This window comes from Anomaloglossus baeobatrachus, chromosome 2 (genome assembly GCF_048569485.1).
Source record: "Anomaloglossus baeobatrachus isolate aAnoBae1 chromosome 2, aAnoBae1.hap1, whole genome shotgun sequence".
Lineage (NCBI taxonomy): Eukaryota > Metazoa > Chordata > Amphibia > Anura > Aromobatidae > Anomaloglossus > Anomaloglossus baeobatrachus.
Window position 1 is genome coordinate 357,520,865 of NC_134354.1, and position 7,597 is coordinate 357,528,461.

General features: G+C 42.9%; 2 non-coding genes across 2 annotated transcripts; both read left to right on the forward strand.

The window, feature by feature from the left end:
* The first annotated feature begins 3,606 nt into the window (after window positions 1-3,606).
* Window positions 3,607-3,679, forward strand: TRNAV-CAC (transfer RNA valine (anticodon CAC)). Its single transcript has one exon. It is a non-coding gene; the product is annotated as a tRNA-Val (tRNA).
* Window positions 3,680-4,095: 416 nt separating this feature from the next.
* TRNAV-AAC (transfer RNA valine (anticodon AAC)) lies at window positions 4,096-4,168 on the forward strand. The gene has a single exon. It is a non-coding gene; the product is annotated as a tRNA-Val (tRNA).
* Window positions 4,169-7,597: the final 3,429 nt, after the last annotated feature.

Here is a 7,597-nt window from a genome sequence, read left to right on the forward strand (position 1 = left end):
TACCCACCGGTCTTTGACCTGTGACAGCCAAATGTCGCAAAAGCGGGAGAGCCTGCCACCGACCGAGGATGCGGAGGGAGGAGGCCGAAAGTCATGAGGTAGCCGCTTTGGAAGCGGTTCCTCCATTTGCTTTCCTGGGGCGTGAGTGAGCCCGCCAGGAATCTGAGCTCCCTTGTTCTTTCTGAGTCCTTTTGGACGAGGAGAATTGGGCCTTGCCCGAGCCCCGAAAGGACCGAAACCTCGACTGCCACTTTTTCTGTTGAGGTTTACTTGCTCTGGGCTGTGGTAAGGAAGAGTCCTTACCCTTGGACTGTTTTATGATTTCAGCCAATGGCTCACCAAACAGTCTGTCTCTAGATAATGGCAAGCTGGTTAAGCATTTTTTGGAACCAGCATCTGCTTTCCAGTCCTTTAACCATAAGGCTCTGCGCAAAACCACAGAATTGGCGGCCGCCATAGAGGTACGGCTCGTAGATTCTAGGACAGCATTGATAGCATAGGTCGCAAACGCAGACATTTGCGAAGTTAGGGACGCCACCTGCGGTACTGCTGGATGCATGATAGCATCCACCTGTGCCAGACCAGCTGAAATAGCTTGGAGTGCCCACACGGCCGCGAATGCTGGAGCAAACGGCGCGCCGATAGCTTCATAGACAGATTTCAACCAAAGGTCCATCTGTCTGTCGTTGGCATCTTTAAGTGAAGCGCCATCCTCTACTGCGACTATGGATCTAGCCGCAAGCTTGGAAATTGGGGGATCCACCTTTGGACACTGGGTCCAACGTTTGGCCACTTCAGCGGGAAAAGGATAACGGGTATCCTTAGAATGTTTAGAGAAACGCTTGTCTGGATGAGCGTCGTGCTTCTGGATTGATTCTCTGAAGTCAGAGTGGTCCAAAAAAGCACTTAATTTACGCTTGGGATACAGGAAATGGAACTTCTCCTGTTGTGCAGCTGCCTCCTCTGCAGAAGGGGCTGGGGGAGAAATATCCAACAGTCTATTAATCGCCGATATAAGGTCATTAACCATGGCGTCACCATCAGGGGCATCCAGATTGAGAGGGGCCTCAGGATTAGAATCCTGGTCACCGTCCTCAGTCTCATCACAGAGAGACTCTTCTCGCTGAGACCCTGAGCAGTGTGATGACGTCGAGGGTCTTTCCCAGCGAGCTCGCTTAGGCTGCCTGGGACTGTCATCTGAGTCAGAGACCTCAGCTTGTGATGCTTGAGACCCCCTTGAAGTACGGATTAGGTCCAACTGAGGGGGACCGGAGAGCATAGACACAGCAGTGTCCATGGTCTGAGGAACTGGCCTGGCCTGCAAGGTCTCCAGGATTTTTGTCATAGTCACAGACATTTTATCAGCAAACACTGCAAAGTCTGTCCCCGTCACCGGGGCAGGGTTCACAGGCGTCTCTGCCTGGGCTACCACCACATTAGGCTCTGGCTGACGAAGTGCCACTGGGACTGAACATTGCACACAATGTGAGTCATTGGAGCCTGCCGGTAGATCAGCCCCACATGCAGTACAAACAGTGTACACAGCCCGTGCCTTGGCAGCCTTGCGTTTTGCGGATGACATGTTGCTGCCTCCTCAGAGCAGTACAGGGTGTCCAGCCAAGAAGCGACCTTACAGTGCACTAAATAAATATATATATATATATATATGGTACCAAGACAAAAGTACACTAATATATCACTGAGGCACTAGAGGGGCCAGCACTACTGTGCTGCTTACCGCCCGCTTAGGAGCGGTGTGTGGTCGCCAGAAATCCCTCTAGTCTGGGTCTCCCAGAGCCTGCTGCCTTTCCCCAGCCAGACCGCATGTGTAATGGCTGCCGGCGTCCTTGTGGAGAGGGGGGGCGGGCCCTGGGCGTACACCGACGAAGAGCGGGAAGTCTGCTTCCCCCTGTGCCTAGTGAGAGGGCTGGAGCATGTAAATAAAGCTCCAGCCCTCGGCGCTGCCAATTGAGCAGCGATTCTCCCCTACCCTGAATGACAGGGTGGGGGCGGGAACGAAGCGGCGCTAGGCCGCAGAAGCCGGGGGCTAAAGTTAGAAGCGCCGCCGCCGTAAAAGCGCGGTCGGCGCAAAGTCCCCGGCGCACTACAAGTCGCAGCTGCGCCGCCGCTCCAGGAGCGGTCGGCGCAGTAGTTCCCAACATGTAACGTCACTCAGCAAAGCTGCAGTGACCTAACCCCAGCGCACAGCGCTACTGTCCCCGGCGCACTATAACGCTCAGCAAGCCTTGAGAGCGTCCGTGCCTGCCGGGGACACAGAGTACCTGAAAGTTGCAGGGCCTTGTCCCTGAACGGCACTCCCGCTCCCAATCCAGCAGGTTCTCTGGGTCTGTGGATGGAGCCCAGCCCCAGGGCTTGGGGGCCGGCAAGATCCCACTTCCACAGAGCCCTCCAGGGGATGTGGAAGGAAAACAGCATGTGGGCTCCAGCCTCTGTACCAGCAATAGGTACCTCAACCTTACAAGCACCAACCGCGGGTGAGAAGGGAGCATGCTGGGGGCCCCATATGGGCCCTATTTTCTTCCATCCGATATAGCCAGCAGCTACTGCTGACTAAACAGTGGAGCTATGCGTGGATGTCTGACCTCCTTCGCACAAAGCAGAAAACTGGTGAGCCAGTGATCCCACTGGGGGTGTATAGCCAGAAGGGGAGGGGCCTTACACTTTTTAGTGTAATTGCTTTGTGTGGCCTCCGGAGGCAGTGCTATACACCCAATCGTCTGGGTCTCCCAATAGAGCGCCGAAGAAAATATATTTTGGCTTCCCTCACCAAGAGAACTACGATTTTGGGTTTCTTTTTTATTGACCAATTTAGCAGAAAACATAATCCCATATTATAAAAATTCTATTTGTTTCAAAATATATAGTTCCTTTAAATACAAAAACAAACAACTAAACTATGTGGAAAAAAGTAACACATTCAATGTAAACTTCCTTTTAAGCAAAATCCCTTTGTAGGAATAAAACTGGTAAAATATGTAATAAAAATTGTAAATGTTTCATTAACCAAAAATACTTTCCTTCAGCAATAAAAAGGCCTCGTCAGCCACAATTCTGCTCTGCTAGCCAATACACAGTAACTTTCCATCAGGTTTCATAGAGTAGTGGTCATCACGTCTGCTTAACACGCAGAAGGTCCTGCGTTCAATCGCCAGTAAAACCGATCTGTTCTTGGTGTTGAAATAATACTCAATTAAACTACTATATATGAAGTTCTTGGCTTTGTTGCCGAATGATGGGATGTTTTGGCTTCCATCCCCAACAGAGCTACGAATTTGTTTTTTTTTCCCTGGCGGTCAAAACTCGTCTCTAATTGCCATTACTTTGCAGGCTTTCAAAGGTTTCATAGTGTAGTGGAAATTACATCTGCTTTACACGCAGAAGGTCCTGGGTTCAATCCCCAGTGAAACGAATGTGTTCTTGGTGTTGAAATAATCCCCTATCAACCTGCAGTATATAAATTTCTTGGCTTTGTTGCCGAATAACTGGATGTTTTAGCTTCCATCACCAACAGAGCTACGAATTTGTTTTTTTTCCCCTGGCGGTCAAAACTCGTCTCTAATTGCTATTACTTTGCAGGATTTCAAAGGTTTCATAGTGTAGTGGTCATCACGTCTGCTTCACACGCAGAAGGTCCTGGGTTCAATCCCCAGTGAAACCAATCTGTTTTTGGTGTTGAAGTAATTTCCTATCGACTTGTAATATGTGAAATTCTTGGTTTTGTTGCGAAATGACAATACATTTTGGCTTCCATCACAAAGAGAACTACGATTTTGGGTTTCTTTTATATTGACCATTTTAGCAGAAAACATAATCCCATATTATAAAAATACTATTTGTTTAAAAATATATAGTTCCCATAAATACAAAAGCAAAAGACCAAACTATGGAGAAAAGAGTAACACATTCAATATAAACTTCAATTTAAGCAAAATCCCTTTGTAAGAATAAAACTGGTAAAATATGTAATAATAATTGTAAATGTTTCATTAACCAAAAATACTTTCCTTCAGCAATAAAAAGGCCCCGTCAGTCACAATTCTGCGCTGCTAGCCAATACACAGTAACTTTTCGTCAGGTTTTATAGTGTAGTGGTCATCACGTCTGCCTAACACGCAGAAGGTCCTGGGTTCAATCCCCAGTGAAACCAATCTGTTCTTAGTGTTGAAATAATACGCTATCCAACTCCAATATATGAAGTTCTCGGCTTTGTTGCCGAATAACGGGATGTTTTGGCTTCCATCACAAACAGAACTACAAATTATTTTTTTTTTCCCCTGGCGGTCAAAACTCGTCTCTAAATGCCATTACTTTGCAGGATTTCACAGGTTTCATAGTAGAGTCGTCATCACGTCTACTTCACACGCAGGAGGTCCTGGGTTCTATCCCCATTAAAATCAAGCTGTTTTCACTGATGAAGTAATTTGCTATCAACCTGTAACATATGAAATTCTTTGTTTTGTTGCCAACTGATAATATATTTTGGCTTCCATCACCAAGAGAACTACGATTTTGGGTTTCTTTTTTATTGACCATTTTAGCAGAAAACATAATCCCATATTATTAAAATCCTGTTTGTTTCAAAATATATAGTTCCTTTAAATACAAAAGCAAACAACTAAACTATGTGGAAAAAAGTAACACATTCAATGTAAACTTCCTTTTAAGCAAAATCCCTTTGTAGGAATAAAACTGGTAAAATATGTAATAAAAATTGTAAATGTTTCATTAACCAAAAATACTTTCCTTCAGCAATAAAAAGGCCCCGTCAGTCACAATTCTGCTCTGCTAGCCAATACACAGTAACTTTCCATCAGGTTTCATAGAGTAGTGGTCATCACGGCTGCATAACACGCAGAAGGTCCTGCGTTCAATCCCCAGTAAAACCAATTTGTTCTCGGTGTTGAAATAATACTCAATTAAACTACAATATATGAAGTTCTTGGCTTTGTTGCTGAATGATGGGATGTTTTGGCTTCCATCCCCAACAGAGCTACGAATTTGTTTTTTTTTTCCCTGGCGGTCAAAACTCGTCTCTAATTGCCATTACTTTGCAGGCTTTCAAAGGTTTCATAGTGTAGTGGAAATCACGTCTGCTTTACACGCAGACGGTCCTATGTTCAATTCCCAGTGAAACCCATGTGTTCTTGGTGTTGAAATAATATCCTATCAGCCTGCAATATATGGAGTTCTTGGCTTTATTGCTGAATAACGAGATGTTTTAGCTTCCATCACCAACAGAGCTACGAATTTGTTTTTTTTCCCCTGGCGGTCAAAACTCGTCTCTAATTGCCATTACTTTGCAGGATTTCAAAGGTTTCATAGTGTAGTGGTCATCACGTCTACTTCACACGCAGAAGGTCCTGGGTTCATTTCCTAGTGAAACCATTCTGTTTTTGGTGTTGAAGTAATTTCCTATCGACTTGTAATATGTGAAATTCTTGGTTTCGTTGCCAAATGACAATACATTTTGGCTTCCATCACAAAGAGAACTGCGATTTTGGGTTTCTTTTTTATTGACCATTTTAGCAGAAAACATAATCCCATATTATAAAAATCCTATTTGTTTTAAAATATATAGTTCCCATAAATACAAAAGCAAATGACTAAACTATGTAGAAAAAAGTAACACATTCAATAAAAACTTCAATTTAAGCAAAATCCCTTTGTAGGAATAAAACTAGTAAAATATATCATAAAAATTGTAAATGTTTCATTAACCAAAAATACTTTCCTTCAGCAATAAAAAGGCCCCGTCAGTCACAATTCTGCTCTGCTAGCCAATACACAGTAACTTTTCGTCAGGTTTCACAGTGTAGTGGTCATCACGTCTGCTTAACACGCAGAAGGTCCTGGGTTCAATCCCCAGTGAAACCAATCTGTTCTCAGTGTTGAAATAATACGCTATCCAACTACAATATATGAAGTTCTCGGCTTTGTTGCCGAATGATGGGATGTTTTGGCTTCCATCACAAACAGAACTACAAATTATTTTTCTTATTTTTCCCCTGGCGGTCACAACTCGTCTCTAAATGCCATTACTTTGCAGGGTTTCACAGCTTTCATAGTGGAGTGGTCATCACGTCTACTTCACACGCAGAAGGTCCTGGGTTCAATCCCCAGTAAAAACAAGCCGTTTTTGCTGTTGAAGTAATTTGCTATCAACCTGTAATATATGAAATTCTTGGTTTTGTTGCCAACTGATAATATATTTTGGCTTCCATCACCAAGAGAACTACGATTTTGGGTTTCTTTTTTATTGACCATTTTAGCAGAAAACATAATCCCATATTATAAAAATCCTGTTTGTTTCAAAATATATAGTTCCTTTAAATACAAAAGCAAACGACTAAACTATGTAGAAAAAAGTAACAAATTCAATGTAAACTTCCATTTAAGCAAAATCCCTTTGTAGGAATAAAACTGGTAAAATATGTAATAACAATTGTAAATGTTTCATTAACCAAAAATACTTTCCTTCAGCAATAAAAAGGCCCCGTCAGTCACAATTCTGCTCTGCTAGCCAATACACAGTAACTTTCTATCAAGTTTCATAGAGTAGTGGTCATCACGTGTGCTTAACACTCAGAAGGTCCTGCGTTCAATCCCCTGTAAAACCAATCTGTTCTTGGTGCTGAAATAATACCCAATTAAACTACAATATATGAAGTTCTAGGCTGTGTTGCCGAATGATGGGATGTTTTGGCTTCCATCACCAACAGAGCTACGAATTTTTTTTTTTTTTCCCTGGCGGTCAAAATTCGTCTCTAATTGCCATTACTTTGCAGGATTTCAAAGGTTTCATAGTGTAGTGGTCATCACGTCTGCTTCACATGCAGAAGGTCCTGGGTTAAATCCCCAGTGAAACCCATGTGTTCATGGTGTTGTAATAATTCCATATCAACCTGCAATATATTAAGTTCTTGGCTTTGTTGCCGAATAATGGGAGGTTTTAGCTTCCATCACCAACAGAGCTACGAATTTGTTTTTTTTCCACCTGGCGGTCAAAACTCGTCTCTAATTGCCATTACTTTGCAGGAATTCAAAGGTTTCATAGTGTAGTGGTTATCACGTCTGCTTCACACGCAGAAGGTCCTGGGTTCAATCCCCTGTGAAACCAATCTGTTTTTGGTGTTGATGTAATTTCCTATTGACTTGTAATATGTGATATTCTTGGTTTCGTTGCCAAATGACAATACATTTTGGCTTCCATCACAAAGAGAACTTCGATTTTGGGTTTCTTTTTTATTGACCATTTTAGCAGAAAACATAATCCCATATTATAAAAATCCTATTTGTTTTAAAATATATAGTTCCCATAAATACAAAAGCAAACGACTAAACTATGTAGAAAAAAGTAACACATTCAATGTAAACTTCAATTTAAGCAAAATCCCTTTGTAGGAATAAAACTGGTAAAATATATAATAAAAATTGTAAATGTTTCATTAACCAAAAATACTTTCCTTCAGCAATAAAAAGGCTCCATCAGTCACAATTCTGCTCTGCTAGCCAATACACAGTAACTTTCCATCAGGTTTCATAGTGTAGTGCTCATCACGTCTGCTTAACACGCAGA